This window comes from Microtus pennsylvanicus, chromosome X (assembly GCF_037038515.1).
Source record: "Microtus pennsylvanicus isolate mMicPen1 chromosome X, mMicPen1.hap1, whole genome shotgun sequence".
Classification (NCBI taxonomy): domain Eukaryota; kingdom Metazoa; phylum Chordata; class Mammalia; order Rodentia; family Cricetidae; genus Microtus; species Microtus pennsylvanicus.
In genome coordinates, this window is record NC_134601.1 from 37,937,730 (window position 1) to 37,955,712 (window position 17,983).

The window sequence follows — 17,983 nt, forward strand, 5'->3', positions numbered from 1 at the left end:
TAGAACCTTCATCTAGCAACTGATGGAAGCAGATGCAGAGATCCACAGATGAGCACTGGGCTGAGCTCCCAAAGTCCAGTCAAAGAGACTGAGGAGCAATAGCATGAACAAAGGGGTCAAGACCATGATGAAGATATCCATGGAAACAGTTTACCTGAGTTAATGGGAGATCAGCAACCCTGGTCTGAAAGCGGGCAAACCAGTAAACTAGGGAAACCAGCAAATGACCAAACTAGGCCCTGTGAATGTGAGTGACAGTTGTATGATTGTGGCAGACTGTGGTGCCACTGTCAATGAGACCAAGATTTATGTGCTGGCTCTTTGGAACCCATTTCCTCTGGACGGATACCTTGCTCAGCCTAGATGTAGTGCGGAGGGCCTTTGTTCTATCTCAGAGCAATATGCTAGACTTTGTTGACTTCCCATGGGAAGCTTTACCCTCTCAGAGGAGTGGATGGGGAGGTGGAATAGGGGAGAAGTTGAAGGGCAGTGGAAAGAAGTTAGGGAGTGGGACCTTGGATTAGTATGTAAAGTAAGAAAAGATATTTTTCTTAAAAATTAAAGAAAATATTGAAGCATGAATTTAGGAGTTAATCAAATTTTTCTATTCCTATTTAATTATTTTGAGACAAGATCTTAATATATAGCAATGGTTGGCACTAAGTAGAACAGCCTGGCCTTGAACTCACAGGCATCTCTCTGCCTCTGACTAGCAGGTACTGGGATTAAAGGCATATGTTCCCATACCTTGGCCAAAATGATTTGAATTTTATTTTGCTATGGTTCTTCTGAATTTGAATCAATAATTTTAACATATGTGTTGTATATGTTCTTAGCAATGTTAATGATAAAATAACATATATGTGAGTTCAAAATAATAAATAATATAACAGAATTATGTGTGTTTTTACTGATATCTTCTTGACTTTGATAATCTTTTATCATATAAATATGATCATGCAAACTTTAGTATTGGAGATGCATTTTAATGTTTTATATGTCTAAAATAAAGTTCAATATCATCTCAATATGTGAGAACTATGGACAAAACTCTGTAAATTTTAACTATACCTTTGCTTGGTTCATCTGAAATCCAGTATATTATCATTTAAAAATTAAAACAATATAGACATATTATTGTTTTTGATTTTTCTTACTAGATCTTTAAAATGCAGTTAGACTTATTTCAAAAACCTGCACAGATGTTTATTTTTATTTTTTTCTTTGGTAAGTAATTAAAATGCAGTGACGTTGACATTTCAGCATGTGACTGAAACAAACTAAATTTTATATACTGTTTCTATGTCTTCGCAATGCAGTGTTTTCCCATTTCAACACATTAAGAACATAAAAACATTACTAATTAATTGGTTTTATATGTTTTTGTAGTATATCTTAAACAAAGAGTTTCAAGATGATCTGTGAAGCCCAAAAATGCAAATTAAGTAATTAAGTTCATTGAGACAGTGCATACACCTAAGTTGCAAGACAAAATTCCGGAATACTTTCCCATTCAAAGATCTACAAGTGACTTCAGACAGACAAAATCTCTAGACCCTGAAATACTGACAGACGATCAAGATGAGATCTAGATCTAGACAATTCAGGATATTTTGTCTACCACCCAATTTATCAATTTGCAAATCTCGGCAGCATAGGTGCAAAGACCCTGAACTATCTTCCACTTTGTTCAGAAGCAAAGACAAATATTCACGTTCCCTTAAGGTGCTCCAGCTACCAAGGGAAATGTTCACGATTAATTCCATAGCCTGAAAAGAGGGCTGAATCTCTGGTTCTGAACTTGGAATACTATGGTAGAATTCGATTTCAAGATAGAGTGCTCAGAGTGAACACAGGAGAACAAGCATGCAGGTGAGTTAGTACTGATCTCCAGGCAGATGATCTTGCAGCCAGAATCCTCCCTTAAATCTAGGATCCTCAGTTTAGTCTCCTTGTAGGAATAAGAGAACACAGAATATTATGAGTTAGAAATACTAATATAACCCAGCAGGATCCATGACAACATGTAATGACAAAATCATCTTTCTTTTTATTTTTGCCATTTCATACACCAGTAACCAGCAAGATTTTGTTATGCAAATACTATATCTTTTACTGTTTTCTGTAATCAATGAATTTTCATAATGCCTTGCTATGCCTGTCTTCATGAAATTTCTCCATTATGAATATCTGTCAACAGTAGCCTCACCTCTGTTACAAAATAAAACCCTCTGTAAGACATCCGAGTTTTTAAGATAACCTAACTGATGTACCAACGACCTCACATTGATTTTTTTTTTCGAGACATGGTTTCTCCGTAGCTTTTTGGTTCCTGTCCTAGAACTAGCTCTTGTAGACCAGGCTGGCCTCGAACTCACAGAGATCCGCCTGCCTCTGCCTCCTAAGTGCTGGGATTAAAGGTGTGCGCCACCACCACCCGGCTCACATTGATTTTCATCGTTCACTATTAGCTAACTGTGAGAGATTATTTGGGCCTCTTTTGCAACACGTTCCAAGAAAATGTTTTGCTATCTTACCATATACCTGTTATACACATTCTTACTGAAAAGTTGAGTTCTTGGGAGTAATACCTGAAGACCATCAATAATGCCTTTCAGTTCCCTGTGTTTCTTGTATGCTTAATTTTCTAATGCGGAGACAAAAAAAGGGTCAAGTCTTTATCATTGCTGTCAGTGTCTTCTTATGCCCATTCATTGAGGAGATAGCAGTGAAAAAAAAACATTATCACTAAACAGCACACATTTTTTTATTTGCCACCATCCTCAGCAGTCTTAACACTCGTGTCTTTCCTCTATGTAATAATAACACTATAATGCAAATCTGACAACAGTACCCTCGATCACTTACATTCCATATCCAACATTTTAAGGTGCTTGTTTTCAAAGCCACTTCAAGTATTGGACTAACAGTTGTCACTATTTGCATTTATTACCTTTGGAAGTGTAGCAGGCTTTGGTATAACCTCCTGTGTCTTCGCATGTCTCTATCATACAGGGTCTTACCTAGAACCTGAGTCCTGAACAGGTAGGAATTGAAGACATTCCAGCATGGCTTTCAGGAGTTCACAATGGGGTTCATGCATACCTAATGTTCCAATATGGAGTTAGGTAAAGGGCCAAACCTTCACCATTGCCTTCACTATATTCTTTTAAAAGTAGCAGAGAGGAGTGGAACTAAAAGCTCCCTTGGGATCTCCTCAAGAGCATGAATGGCTGCACATTCATTACTCAGGAGATGGTGTAAAGCAAGATCCAGGGCTGTGAGTGGTTCTTTTTGTCCATCTTTTTGTTTTTGCCAGATGAAAGCTGAATGCTAAAGGTCTTTATTTAAAATAATATAGTACTTTATTAATTAAAAATAATTTTCCTTATCCTTGAGAATTTAATATAAACGGACTCAACTCACCTATAAAAAAAGACACAGGCTAACAGATTGGATTTGAAAACAGAATCCATCCTGCTACATACAGGAAACGCACCTTGTTGTTCATCTTAATGAACCTACATAAGTGTTAGAAATGGTTGGAAAACTTCACAGATATACACAGAGTCTTCTTTGCAACCATTGTTGGCAATATAGATAACTATTTGTAGACTAAATAGCAAAATAGCCACTTCTATTTGTAGGCAAACAAAATTGGTTTGTGAGTGTATTAAGGTCTATTTGTATATGAATACACACATAACTAAATCCTTTATATATGTATGGCTTTATAAATATGTATATGTGACAAAATATGAATAGAAATGAGCACCAGGTGAGCAGACAATAATTTTGGTCACTTAGCTACTGGACTCCTGATATTTGATCTCAATAATATACTAACCATCACAAAAGAAAGTATAAATCTATACAAAAGTGATAGTATCATCACTGTCTTGGAAATAGAATATGCTAAGACATCAAATTAACTATGATTAAAGAACAAAGAATGACATTATAGCCCTTGACTATAGTCATATTTTGTTTATGATCTACCAAATAAATCTTACCTGAAGATTGCAGTGAAGCCAACCACTAGAGAGCTCTTACCTCTACGAAAGCTTCAGACTGAAAAGACAATGAGTTCCTGTCTCATCCAGCCTTCTATTTCTCTCTAGCTTTGGTATTTGAGGCTGGTACTGCCACTGCCCGGCCTCTATGGCTAACTAGTGTGGCTAGATCTGCACTCTTGATCTTCAGGTAAGCTTTGTTTGTTAGATAATCAACAAATTTCACTATGCATAACTTACCATATTTGGTAACCTTCGTGGCAATTGAAGACACAAAACACTGCAAGAGATATGGGTAAAGGAAGATGATTAGGCTCTTCTAACTGATCTGAGCTTATAGTCATAAATACCAGTTCCAATATAATCTTAAAAGACAAACATGTATCTTAAAGATAAAGGGAGAACCACAGTTTAATGAAGCAACTTTCCCAATGATATCCAATAAAATCTTTTTGTTCTCATCTTTTGTGGATCATATTGGACCTGCCACCTGGGACCATGGTGACATCTGGGCCCAGGCTGCTGCCTAGGAACATGTCAGATTCTGTGGTCCTGCCACAGACAGGGTCTATATTAATGTCCTTGGCTCATGTTGTCACCAAAGACCACACAGATGCCCGGGGTCTGAGCCAAAATCTGTGGCCATAAGAATGTATGAGGGCCATGCTCCCACTAGGGACATGCTGACCTTAATGACCACTGCTGGTACCCAGGACCATGGTGTCATCCAGGCCAGGGCTGCTGACTAGAGCTATGTCTGGTTCCTTGTCCCCACAGTCAAAGTCTGAGGCTGATGTCTGTGGCTCCTATTACCACCGAGGGACAATCAGATAACAGGGGACATGTCAGCCACCTCAGACAATGTTGGTGCCTGAGGACCATGATTTTACCAGGACCTTGCATATCTGGGTGGCTGTTGCTGCTACCTGAAGCCATTGAGGTGTCTGGCACAGGTCTAGGACCATATCTGGGTCCACGGTCCTGCAGCAGCTGGGATTTGTGATGATTCCCATGGCCTACATTAGTAGAAGGGATCATTAGAATCATGCTGTGCTGAGCCAGGCCCACCTTTCACTGGCCCTTGGATAGCTGTCCCTGCCCCTCACTGGATACTACAGCAGGGGAGCTGTCCGTACTCCTCTCGAGAGAGGTCACCCCAACACAGGTAAAATGCCACCCACCTCCACAGTTGTGCCCCTCACGTGGGCAGCACACTATAGCACACCTGTGGGTCAGGAAGCAGATTTGCTGACCCTAAAGGCATGAGAGCAGGGGACCTGAACTCATCTCCTCTCATCTGTCACATTGTGGCATGGGTGAGAGAAAGATTTCCTCACCCATTACCACTTGCAACAGGTGAGAGAATGGTCCCTGGGTCACAAGAGTGGGAGAGCTAGCCCTAACCCACAGCAGCTGCAGTGCAAGAGAGCAGGCTCTGCCCCCTGTCTGAGCAGCACACTAGAGCTGACCCTGTGGTCTGGGACAAAGATGAGCCAACTTTGATGGCCTGAGAGCAGGAGAGCTGAACCTGACAGGCCATGTATGCCCCATACAACAACGAGGAGGAAGGGCCCTGCACCTAACATGGGCAAAACTGTGCAGCTGGCCCTGATGGTGTGAGTGTGGGAGACCGGATCTGAGGACCTGAGAGCAGGAAAACTGGCGCCTCTCCTTGCTGCAGGCTGCATTGGTTGAGCTAGCAGAGGCAGTGCTAGAGAGCTCACCCAGTAGTGTTGACGAGGGAAAGAAGGTGGGTTGACCAATCCAGCTACCCTTCCCTTTCCACCCCCAGGCCCAGAACCAGGACTATGAGTTAGCTCACCCCAACACCAACCTTATCTATGAAATGCTGGTCCATGTGAAGGGGATAAAATTACAGATCCAAAGCAGCAGGATCTCCACGACGCAGGACAACATCGGGATATTCAAGAGGAGCACCAATGAAAGCCCATTATCAGTCGTCAGAGACCTTGAACCAGACCAATGACCCATAGCAAAGAATAAGTACAAGATGAATGAACTAAAGAGTTCATTCATGTATGACTTAATCGGCCACACTACAGCTTCCACAACAACATTCTTCTCTCTTTTATTCATTTATATTTTGTTTTGTTTTGTTTCTTCTCTCTGTTGGTTTTTCTTCTAACTTTAATTTTGATTGGGTGGGTAGCAAGGACAGGGGACAGATTCAAGGGGAATGAGAGATAACTGGGATCTGAATGCATGATGTGAAATCCACAAAGAATCAATAAAGATCAATAAAGCAAACAACAAAGAAGTTTCTATGGACAAGTGATGTGCGCATATGATTAAAAGAGTACAAATACTCAAACACAAACACTATTGTGTCCTGGAAACTTTCACCAAGGAAGGAGGGTGCACAGCAACATAAGAAACTGTCCAGTCCATAGTGATCAAATACCCTGATACTGAGAAATAAATCAGAAATACAATTCCATGCACAATGGTTGCTTTCAGAAATTCAAAATACCTATGAATAAACCTGACTCATGAGTGAGGTACTTGAACAATGCAATGCTACAAGCCGCAAAATTATACAGTAATTGCTCAGCCATCTTTTCACAAGTGACTTAGCAGAACCCAGGGATCGGGTAAAAGCTAAACCAAAAAGCAAGGCTTTTGGCATTATTATTTTGTAAATACATGACTGTCCTTTGCTGTAGATTTTTCGCTGTAGCTAACTCCCTTTTTATTACATATTTGGGGATTAATTCCCTGGTTCAGAACAGTTTCCCACTCCCAGGCCTTGTTCCTCTCTCCTAGGTAAGTGCAAAGATCTGCCTTCCTGCAATTATCTTTCTCAGCAGGTATTTGGTCAAAGTTTAGGGTTCAGGCAAAGAGCATCCCATCTCACATATTCACAGATCTCCAAGAACATAGAATTGCTACCTGCTCAAACTGTTGCTCTGGGTTTCACCCCACTGGTAACAGCAAATGCTGGAACTAACAATTTAGAGGCCTGGGTCCCTTCATTGTTTCTACCACCTAGAGCAGTAAGTCTAACTCCAGACCTAGGTCCATAGAAACTGCAGGGTCTTGTCTATGTGCTATCTGATCAAGACCCATCAGCTTCCCCTAGGTTGTCTAGTTACCTTGTAGCCTCTATGCATACTGGGAGAAAAGAAGTAGCACACTGATTTATACAATCTGTACCCTATTCATTATTTTACTGAAAATAGACCTCCTAACCTTTTATCTACCACCTAAAAATGTAGCATAGCACACTAACTTTCCCTCTCTAGAATTCCCTGAAGATTTAATTCCTTTCTTAACTTTCTCAGTTAAGGAGTTCACCAGACATGTACCAGCCACTCTCATGGATCTCTCTCTCTCTCTCTCTCTCTCTCTCTCTCTCTCTGTGTGTGTGTGTGTGTGTGTGTGTGTGTGTGTATGTGTGTAAAAACTCTTATCTGATTTTCTATGTGTCTGGGGAATTGCTGATTTTAAGGTATATATGACTGGGAACATTTGTAACAAGGAAGATAAGGAGGAATGATGTAGATTTAAGCAATAATGTAGAACTAAGAACAATGGAGAACAAGGAGAACAAGTAAAAGGTAAAACAATGAGAAATGATGTATTGAAGAGAGAAGAATAAAGAAATGTAGACAGATGACTTCTTTTTGTGAGCAGATTCCTTACTTCTCATATCTTTATTCTCAGATTTCTAGCCCTCCTTTAGCTATTTATGGAATTTTTAATTGAACCCTTAAAGGGAGTCTTAAAGGCAAAAAATTTTAAGGCTCTCTAAAATTAAAACATTGAAACTCTCAAGAATTTGAAAGCGACACTATAAGAGTAAAAAGCTTCCCACTCACATAAATGAGCAAAATGACTATGTTACTGAATGTTGTATACAGATGCAATGCAATGCCTTGCGAAATCCCAATTGTATTCATCTCAAAGGAAAATAAGTTCCTAAAATACAGGGAGGAGAGCAAGAAGGCATTGGTAACCCCAGCAATGTTGGAGGTGGCACAACACCTGCTCTCCAGTTTTACCATGTAGCTAGCATCAAAAATGAATGGTATTGCAAAAAAAGAGATAAGTAGACCCCTGAAATAGAACTGAAGACTCAGAAATAAAATTATACAACCACAGCCACTTATACATTTCTAAAAAAGCCAAAAAAAAAAAAAAACGAACATTGAGGAAACTACTTCAAGAAAAGGATCTGGTAAAACTGGCTAACTAAATCTAAATGGATGATCATTCATTCTTGTCCCTCACTCCTCCAAAACTAACTCAAAATAGAACAAAGATCCTAATGTATAATGGGACATCTTGAAATCTCTGTAACAAAGCGAGAGGAAAACATTTTAAGGCATGAGTATAATCAGGTGGTGGTGGCGCATGCCTTAAATCCCAGGACTCTGAAGGCTGAGGCAGGTGGGTCTCTTGAGTTCAAGGCCAGACTGGTCTACAAGAGCTAGTTCCAGGACAGTCTCTAAATCTACAGAGAAACTCTGTCTCAAAATCCAAACAAAACCAAACCAAAAGTATGCCCCAGTCTTTCTTAAAAAAAAAAAAAAAGGACTGTGAGGATTGTGGCAACAGCTCAGAAAATAAAAAGAATTGATGAGTGAGATTGCACAAAATAAATAAGCTTCTGCAAAGTAAAGATATAAGTAACTATGAGGAGGCAGACATCAGAATGACCACACAATAATAAGAATTTCAATATGACAAATATAACGTGTTTTCTCATATTCAGTATTAGGCTTAAACATCTATTCACAAACATATATGAAATAAGTAATATGTATGTAGATATACATATAATGATTTCTTACTTATATTGACTTTTTATGTTTTTTTGTTCTCTACTCATCTTGCCACTTCTACATTCCCTTTATTCCATCCAATCAGTCCTCATTTTACTTTTATTATATATAGATTTTATGTAATGAAATATACATATATGTGTATAAGTGTCATAACAAATGCAGTATTGTGCACACTATGCATAAATGTTAAGTGAGACATATCAAAATTGACTGGGATTTAGAACGTATCCCTGACCAGAAATTTTCAAGTATGTTGAGTTTGCAAAGTCCAGTGAAGACTGAGGAATTGTCCTACTAGAGTTGACTATGGAGAAATAACGATTAAATTCACAGAGGTATCTTTCATGGAACCCTGGAACACAATGACAATATTATTTGAAAAAATCATCAAATTCAAATGAAATATGTATTTAACTTATTATCACTTCAGTAATGTTGATCTCCTTGTTTTTGGTAAGTTTTTAGGTTTATAAATTATCTATACTAGGCAAAGCTGGGTATGCCATTCCCAATTAAATATTTTCCTTTCTTTGCAAGTGTCTTAATTAGTGTTTCTATTGCTGTGAAAAGACACTATGACTATGGCAACTCTACAAAATGAATATATTTAATTGAAATGGTGGCTTACATTATCAGAGTTTTAATCATTACCATCATGGCAGGGAACGTGGCAGTGCTCAGATAGATATGGTGCTGGAGAAGGAGCTGCTATGTGTTTATATTCTGGCAACAGGAAGTAGATTGTCTCACTAGTACCCTAGCTTTTGCATAGGAGACCTCAAAGCTCACCCCTACAGTGACACACTTCCCCCAGCATGGCGCACCTACTCCAACAAAGTCACACCTCCTAATAGTGTCACCCCTTTGGGGGACATTGCCTTTTTTTAGTTTAATTTTATTTTATTAACATTTTTATTTGTTTTACATACCGACCATAGTTTCCCTCCCTCCCTCCCATATCCTATCCTGACTCACATCTACCCCTCCCCATCCTCTCCTCCTCCTTCTTCATTCAGAAAAAGGCAGGCATCCCATAGACTTGAACAAAGTTTGACACATCAAGTTGAGTTAGGACCAAGCTCCTACTCCTGCATCAAAGTTGGGTAAGGGACAGAGCTCCTTCCTCTGTATCAAGACTGGGCAAGGTAATCCACTATGGGGAACAGGCTCCCAAAAGTCAGCTAAGCAGCAGGGACAGGTCCTTATCTTGCTGTTAGAAGTCTTTCAAACAGTCCAAACTACACAATTGTCACCACATGCAGAGGACTTTGGTGAGTCCCATGCAGGCCCCCTAACTGTTGTTCCAGAGTCCATGTGCCCCTATGAGCTCGGGTCAACTCTTTCTGTGGGTTCCCCTATCCTGATCTTGAAATACCCCCTCATACAATCCTTCTTCTTTTCTTTAGAAATTCTTCCCTTCCCTTTATCATTCTTTTGTATAATTTCAATAATTCTCTCCAGTTTAGTGATAATTTCCCATCGCTATGATATTAACACAGAGCTCTGACTTCAGTCTCAGACATATGTCTCCATTCAGAGGTCCCACAAACTCTTGAATCCATCCTTTTCAAAATCTAATCACTCAACTCCTCTATTTGCCTCCTCTTTCTTCTCAGGCCCCCTAATTTTCTCTCTTGCTTCTCTTGCCTTTCTTGTCTGTTGTTCTCCTTCCCTGTATCTCTGCCTCTCATGTCCCCACTCCAACACAGCCTTTTGCTCTTTCACACTCACAATAAACCTCTCGCAATAAAAATAAAATCTAATCACTCCCTTTAATAGTTCAAACCCACTCCTTGCACTGCTGCTCAGTGCTGTGTGAAAAGGATATACATCGTATATTGGACATAGTCTGAGTGACAGCATAAACACAAGCACCTGTGGCTTTGTTCCAAATGCTTATCTAAAAGAAAAGGGAGACTCCAGTCATTGTCCAGAGATAATGCACAGGCCAAGATCCTATGACTTACTGTTATGTGGAATTACTGAATTCTTGCCCTATGTTCATTCAGTGGTAGATCTATAAACTGAAAGTAAAATAAACCTTTCCTCCTCAAGTTGCTTTTGTTCATGGTGTTTGATAGTGACAATAGAAGCCCTGGCTAAGACAGGAAAGATGATGAGATGTGGGTTCTTATAAAAACTTGAGATTACATAGAAAATTCCCTCCCTGCATAGCACTTTCTGTCATTATGAAAGCCATCCAGCAGGGAGGAAATTTTCTTGTCATAATCCTGAGTTCTTATACATATAACTTTACCACAAATTCCCTTTCAATGTTTTGATGTTCTAAATGGATTATGTGATCAGTTAGGCTGCTTCAAAAGGTCAACAACTCAAGGAAAAGTTGGGACAAAGAGATTTACTTGGGAAACCAACACACTAAAGAATAGGTTGGTTATTACTGATAGAGGCAATCTTGATTTGGGGCTTAAACCACAGGGATATATTGAGTAGACAGGCACCAGGGCAGTCATAAATTCCAGGACAGCTACATTATTAGGTAGTTTGTTGGCTATGGACTCCTGTTATCTGTAGGCCATGGAATGTTGTGCTCTCTATAAATCTAAAGACAAGCTACTAATTAGAAAATTTTATGAACCATTATCTTTCAGTTCCTTTTTCAAGGAATAGTTTAATCTATCTATTGATTTATTATTATTGTTAGATTTATTTATTTTTATTTTTTTATTTATTATTCATCTATTGTTAATAAATTTAGATTTAAATTATTGTTAGAGAACAGATGGCATCTTTCTCAGAGAACCGGCTAAGACTGTAAAATGTTGGTTTCCCTAAGGAACAGAGCAGATAGAGAAAAGCAACTTCACCTCAGAGGACATGGGGCAAGAACATTGCTAGAGAATCATTTTGAAGTCCTTAGGTTGCTTATTTCAGAGATTTTTGTCAACACAAATGTGTCCAGGAGACTGATGGTATATTTCCTAGCTGTGTGAGGATGTTAAGTTGGTGGGCTCTTTTTGGCATTTTCTTGGTATCATTTGGAGGCAGGAAACTTTATATTTTAGTTGTGAGCATTAAGATGTTTCTATTTCATTTGTGTCCTTGGGAATTCCTCGTCCTCTTCTATTTTTCTCCCAAAGGCTGCAATTTCAAGCTTGTACCATGAAGGTTGGTTTTATGTGATGCTATCTTTATGAATGCTAGACAAGCACTGTGCTGACAGAGATATTCCCAGACCATTTCTGCTTCTTTCTAGTTATCTAACTATTGAGAAAATGAGTAAATTTATTGAAATTCATGTTCTTCATCTGGAAACCACATACAGTGCTGCCTTTTGCTACGCAGGTTTGAAAGTTAAATGGCATAGGGCTTGTATAAAGAGTGCTCACTTCCAACCACATAGTCAGTGGATGTGACAGCTGTGTGACTATAAACCATTTACTTAATGTCTAATAGGCTAAGTTTCCTACTTTGGTAAGCTAAGAATTTAACACTATTAAACTAATGGATTTTTCCTATTTTTCTTTTATCCAAAATGTTTTTTTTTTCATGCCATATATTCTGATGGTGCTTTCCCTTCCCCAACCCCGGCACAACTTCCCTTCAATCCAAATCAACCCCCTTTCCATCTCTCTTTAGAAGACAAATAGACTTCTGAAAATTAATAATAAAGTAAGTTTTTAAAAAACAACAGACAGCCTGGAATAAAGGAAGATAAGCAAAGAAAAGGAAAAGAACCAAAGTAAATGCTCAAGAAACACATATAGATGCAGAGACACACAAGTTCTCACACACAGAAATCTCATAATAATACAAAACCAAAAATAATAGCATATTATCATTTTGGTGATGAGAATTACCCAGTTGAGACTCTATCACCCCCATTGTTTGGGGGATCTTATTTTGATCTTCTTTATATATGTATCTATTTTAGGAAGCTTCTACTGTATCAGAGTTCTGTATAACCCTTCAAATAGCCCTTTAATCTTACCTGTATCTTCCTGTATTTCTTCTCTCATTCTCCTCTTGCTTTCTTCCCATTAAACATAACCATTATTAAACTTACTCTTTGACAATTTATTTGTGTATAATGTATTCTGATTACTGTCAATCTTGACTTCTTTTATCACTCTTACCCATCATTGCCACTTACTTATCACCTCAAGTCCCTTTTCCACATTCATGCCCTTTTTCTGACCCAGTAAATTTCACCAAGACTGTCTGTGTGACCATAGATTTGGTACTACTCATTGGAGCCCAGTAACCTCATCAGTGGGTGTAGAACTGAAGAAAATGACTGACCCTCCCCCAGAAACCATCAGTAGCCCATAGTTCAGTAGGACATAGTAGTAGTCTATGAACCCCTTCCATATTCATAATTTACTATTGGCAGCTCTTGTCTTGTATAAATCAGTACAATCTGACCTAAATGCTATGCAGTCATGACTGCAACATCTATATCATGCCCAGAAGAGTGTATTTTTCAGCTTTTCTCCCGATTTTACATCTCTTGCATTCTTTCCATTCCCTCTTTTATGATGTTCCCTGAGTCTCAGAGGGTAATATGGATGTTCTATTTATAGCTAAGAATTAATTATTGTTTATACAAGCTATGAATCTCTAGCTTAACTGTTTCCAATGCAAACAGAAGCTTCATGACCAAAGCTGAGAGCAGCACTAATGTATGAATATAAACATATTTTAGAAACAGTTTAGTGCCATGTCAATTTAGCTACAAAAACAGTTGTAGCTAAATTGTAGGCCCTTTTCGGGCCAAAGACTTCAAATTTTTTTGCCTAGTTTTATGAGTACTATGTATGAATTACCTCCTACAAAACAGATCTGAAACTCTATCAGAGAATAATTTGTTTACCTTCATAGCATTCACATTCTAGCACTATGAAAGCTTGATAACTTGGAGGAAATTTCCAGCCAGCTAATAGAATTCTGTAAAGAATTTTGTATACTTATGAGGTAATGCATCTTGTGTCTACCACATAGAGGGTAGGTAAACTATTTCTATTTCCCCATTACAAGTATTAGCTATATTTCTATACAGAGTGTGTTATAATTTTTGGCACCAAAAAAGTCAACATAGGACATTGAATAAATGTAGGTCCCCGGGTAATTCATTAGGACATAGATCTAATATTATGGGGTGCTTTCACTGAAATAATTCCTCATTTTTTTGTTTATTTACACTTCCTTCCCTCCTCTCAATCCCCTCCTGCTCCCCCACACCACCTCTTCCCTCTCCCTCCCTGCTTGAGAGAGGGCAGGGAACTCTGCCCTGTGGGAAGTCCAAGCCCCCCCCCTCATATCCTGGCCTATGGAGCTGTGCATCCATATAAACTAGGGTCCCAAAAAGCCAGAACATCCCTTAAAAACAAGTCCCAGTGCCTTTATCAATGGCGTCTCAGTCAGCCTCCATTGTCAGCCACAATCAGAGAGTCCGGTTTGATCACAGGCTCATTCAGACCTGGTTTAGCTGGATTTGGTAAGCTCCCATTAGAAGAGGCACACTGCTTCAGGTGGTGAACCAACCCCTCGTAGTCTTGATTTCCTTGCTCATGTTCTCCCTCCTTCTGCCTTTCAACTGGACCTTGGGAACTGAGGCCATTGCTCTGATGAGGGTCTCTGCCTCTGTCTCGATCCTTTGCTGGACAAAGATTCTATGGTGATATTTGAGATAATCATCAGTGTGATAGTGGGGCAAGGCCAGTTCAGGCATCCTCTCCTCTGCTGTCCAAGGACCTAGCTGGGGACATCCGCATGGACACCTGGGATCACCTCTAGAGCCAAGTCTCTTGCCAATCCTAAAATGGATCCCTTAATGTAGGTATCTCCTTACCTGTTACTATATCCTCCCTTCCTCCATATCCACCCATCCACTCTCCCAAGCTCTTGCCAGTCCTTCCCTTCTCCCTTCCCTCTACTCCTTTCCCCTTCCCCCAACCTCACCCCCTGCCCCCCCATGTTCACAACTTTAGACAGGAAATCTTGTTTGCTTCCAATTTCCATGAGGATCTATATATGTTTTTCTTTGTGTTCACCTTGTTATTTGGCCTCTCTAGGCTTGTGGACAATAGGTTTAATGTCCTTGGTTTATGGCTAGATTCTACAAATGAGTGAGTACATACCATATTCATCTTTTTAGGTCTGGGTTATCTCACTCAGGATAGTATTTTCTATTTCCATTCATTTGCATGCAAAATTCAATATGTCATTGTTTTTCACCACTGAGTAGTACACTAATGTGTATATATATATATTGCACACTTTCTTTATCCATTCTTCCATTGAGGGCATCTTGGTTGCTTCCAGGTTCTGGCTATTACAAATAATGCTGCTATGAACATAGTTGAACAAATGCTTTTGTAGTATGATTGGGCATCTCTTGGTGTAGTAATTAGGGGCGGCGGGGCTGCGTCCCCAACACCCCAGCCGCCTGCTCGGCTAGCTTATGCCCCGAAATAATTACACAGACACTGTATTCTTTTAATCACTGCTTGGCCCTTAGCTCTAGCCCTTACTGGCTAATTCTGATATCCCAATCAACCCATCTCTAACAATCTGTGAGCACCGGTCTTACCGGGAAGATTCTAGTTCAGAGCTTCATCGCGTGTGTCTGCCCAGGAGCCTGAAGCATGGCGTCTCTCCTGAGGCGTCTGCTCCCAAGAGGAAAGCTGTCGGGTCTGACCTCACTTCCTCTTCCTCCCGGCATTCTGTTCTGTTTACTCCACCTACCTATGTCCTAACCAATAACATGGGCCAAGGCAGTTCCTTTATTAGCCAATGACCTTCCTCCATCATTTCCCCCTTTTCAGTTTAAACAAAAAAAAGGCTTTAACTTTAACATAGCAAAATTACATATAACGAAACAGTTATCAAGTAAAAGTTACAATAATCTTTATCATAACTAAGGAAAACTATAACTATAACTAACTATTCTTAACTCCATCAAAGACTCCAGAAAGATATAATACTACCTAAGCAAACAAGAAAAAAGCAACTTTTAAAACTCTAGAAATGACAGAGACATCTCGCTGCCTGGACAGTCACCCAAAGTTCCTCTGTACCGTTGGGGCATCCATCTTCAGCCTTCAGGCCCATGGTATCCAGAAGATATTTCCATAAAGCAGGAAAATTCAAAGTCAGTTCAGTCACTATCTGTTGTGTCCTGCAGAATGTCTCGCAGACTCTTTCATGAATCAGGAACCCCGAAAGATCATCTCACCTTAGGCAAGTTCAGCAGTCCTCTCTCTGCAGGTTCTCTGTGTCCAGTTTATGCAATAGTCCAGGCAAGAGCAGTTTCTTGCCCAAATGGCTATCAAACTCCATAAGGATCCTCTTCGATGCCAATCTTCCTCTTGAAGTAGATTGGTGCTGCCAGGAGCAGAGTGTCTCATTGTCATGAAAAGTCCTAAGTTATTAAAACATTTAAAATGCCATATTCTATAATCTTTGAAAAATATGAAGAATGCCTATCTGAAATATATCTCTATATCTAGAAAATCTAACTAACATGACTGCAAGCTTTACTATTATCGATGATTATCCATTAACAACCTATATTTCTTAATTATACAGTACATATTTAAATGAACTACACAATCACAATACCTTAATCAAAATCAGAAACACTTATACATATAACAAAATTGACCTTAAATCTCTATAAATAAAGCAAAATCTATACTAATGCAAATTATTCATATCTATGTCATATCCCCCTTTAAATGTAAAAGAACATTTATAAACATTTTTTGGGAATATGGGCGCAGTTATTTCTCTCCAAACTGCTTCCTGCTGAATGGGGGCGTCGTTAATTAGGTCTTTCATGGTATAACCTGTGTGCCAGGGTCATCTCAGTTGGCAGTTGAGTGAAGTAATTTTTTGAGGGTGTTCACAGGAACTTTTCAGGAGGTTGTGGTCTATCATACCAAATCGGAATAGAAGAAATCCATAGAGTCTCATCCTCTGTGAAAACAAAAGAAGAATCTCTTTTCCAAAGTATCATATCCTTAAATCCAAATTCTGAAATCATACCCTCATGATATCCGTTCTGGTTCCACTGGGCAGCCCATATAATGAAATGTCTCTCTGTACTTAGCTCCTTCACAGTCAAAAATTTTAAAGAAAACACAATAATACAAAGAATCCAGACTCTCTGTGAATTTTCCATTTTTACCTGGCTTATTTTTCTTTATTTCTTTTAATCTCTTAACTATCTGTACTCTGTCTCTTTAAAGACTTTACCTTTTTTTTAACATTAACTTTATTTTCTATATTCTTTTTCTTCTCTCTCCCAAGCCTACGTACATTCATCCAACAGTGTGATTCATTTAGTGGTCTGAATCTGTCCTATTGTGAATCTGCAATTTTTTACTATCCAGGAGCACTTTTGATTTGCGCCTTTAAATCACTAGGCGCTTAAGAATCTAAGCTGTGACATTTCTAGGTTAACTTTTTGCTTTTTGAGCGTATATCTTTGACCTGGAATAACCCTGTAGACCAGGCTGTCTTTGAACTCTCAGAGATCCGCCTGTCTCTGCCTCCCAAGCATTGGGATTAAAGGTGTTTGCTACTACACCTTGAACTCACAGAGATCTGTTTGTCTCTGCCTTTTAGGCACTGGGATTAAAGGCATGTGCTACCACACCTGGCTACTCTCTTTCTTCCTTATTTTTGTTTTTACTTTAAGAACTTGAACTTTTAGTCTGCATATATTTTAAACACACTGTAAAACATTTAGAAATTTTCATTGTCTTTGAATCTCTCTTTACTGTATATCTCTCTGTTTTTTGACCACATGAGTCTTTAATGTACCAAGCAATCTCAGTAGGACTAAAGCCGTGGCTTTGCCAGCTAGATCCAGTTCATTCCTTAGCTTTCCAGCCTCATGGCTGAGGTACTGGCTGTAGCCATGTTTATAGCCACACCTCTATGGCGTTTCAAGGTCCCTGCCAGCCAGCAAGCTACAACAGACAACACTCAAGTCCTCTCTCTGTAGCCGGCCCTCCTGTCTCAAACAGTCAGAGTTTGCCCTGGCAGGATGGCCCAGAAAGCCGGCATTTTTAAACGCGCAGCTTTTTTCCTGCTACGGCTGAAAACCGAAAAGCATGCGTTCAGCTTTTCGTCAACACAGTTTAAGTGTTTCGTGGCAGGACCTCTTAAAGAGCTGCAGGATTTGCAGCTAAA

At 39.3% G+C, this 17,983-nt stretch overlaps 1 pseudogene; it reads right to left on the reverse strand.

Moving 5' to 3' along the window:
* Positions 1 to 1,409: 1,409 nt before the first annotated feature.
* Positions 1,410 to 5,026, reverse strand: LOC142841574 (melanoma antigen preferentially expressed in tumors-like; annotated as a pseudogene).
* Between the last annotated feature and the right edge of the window lie 12,957 nt (positions 5,027 to 17,983).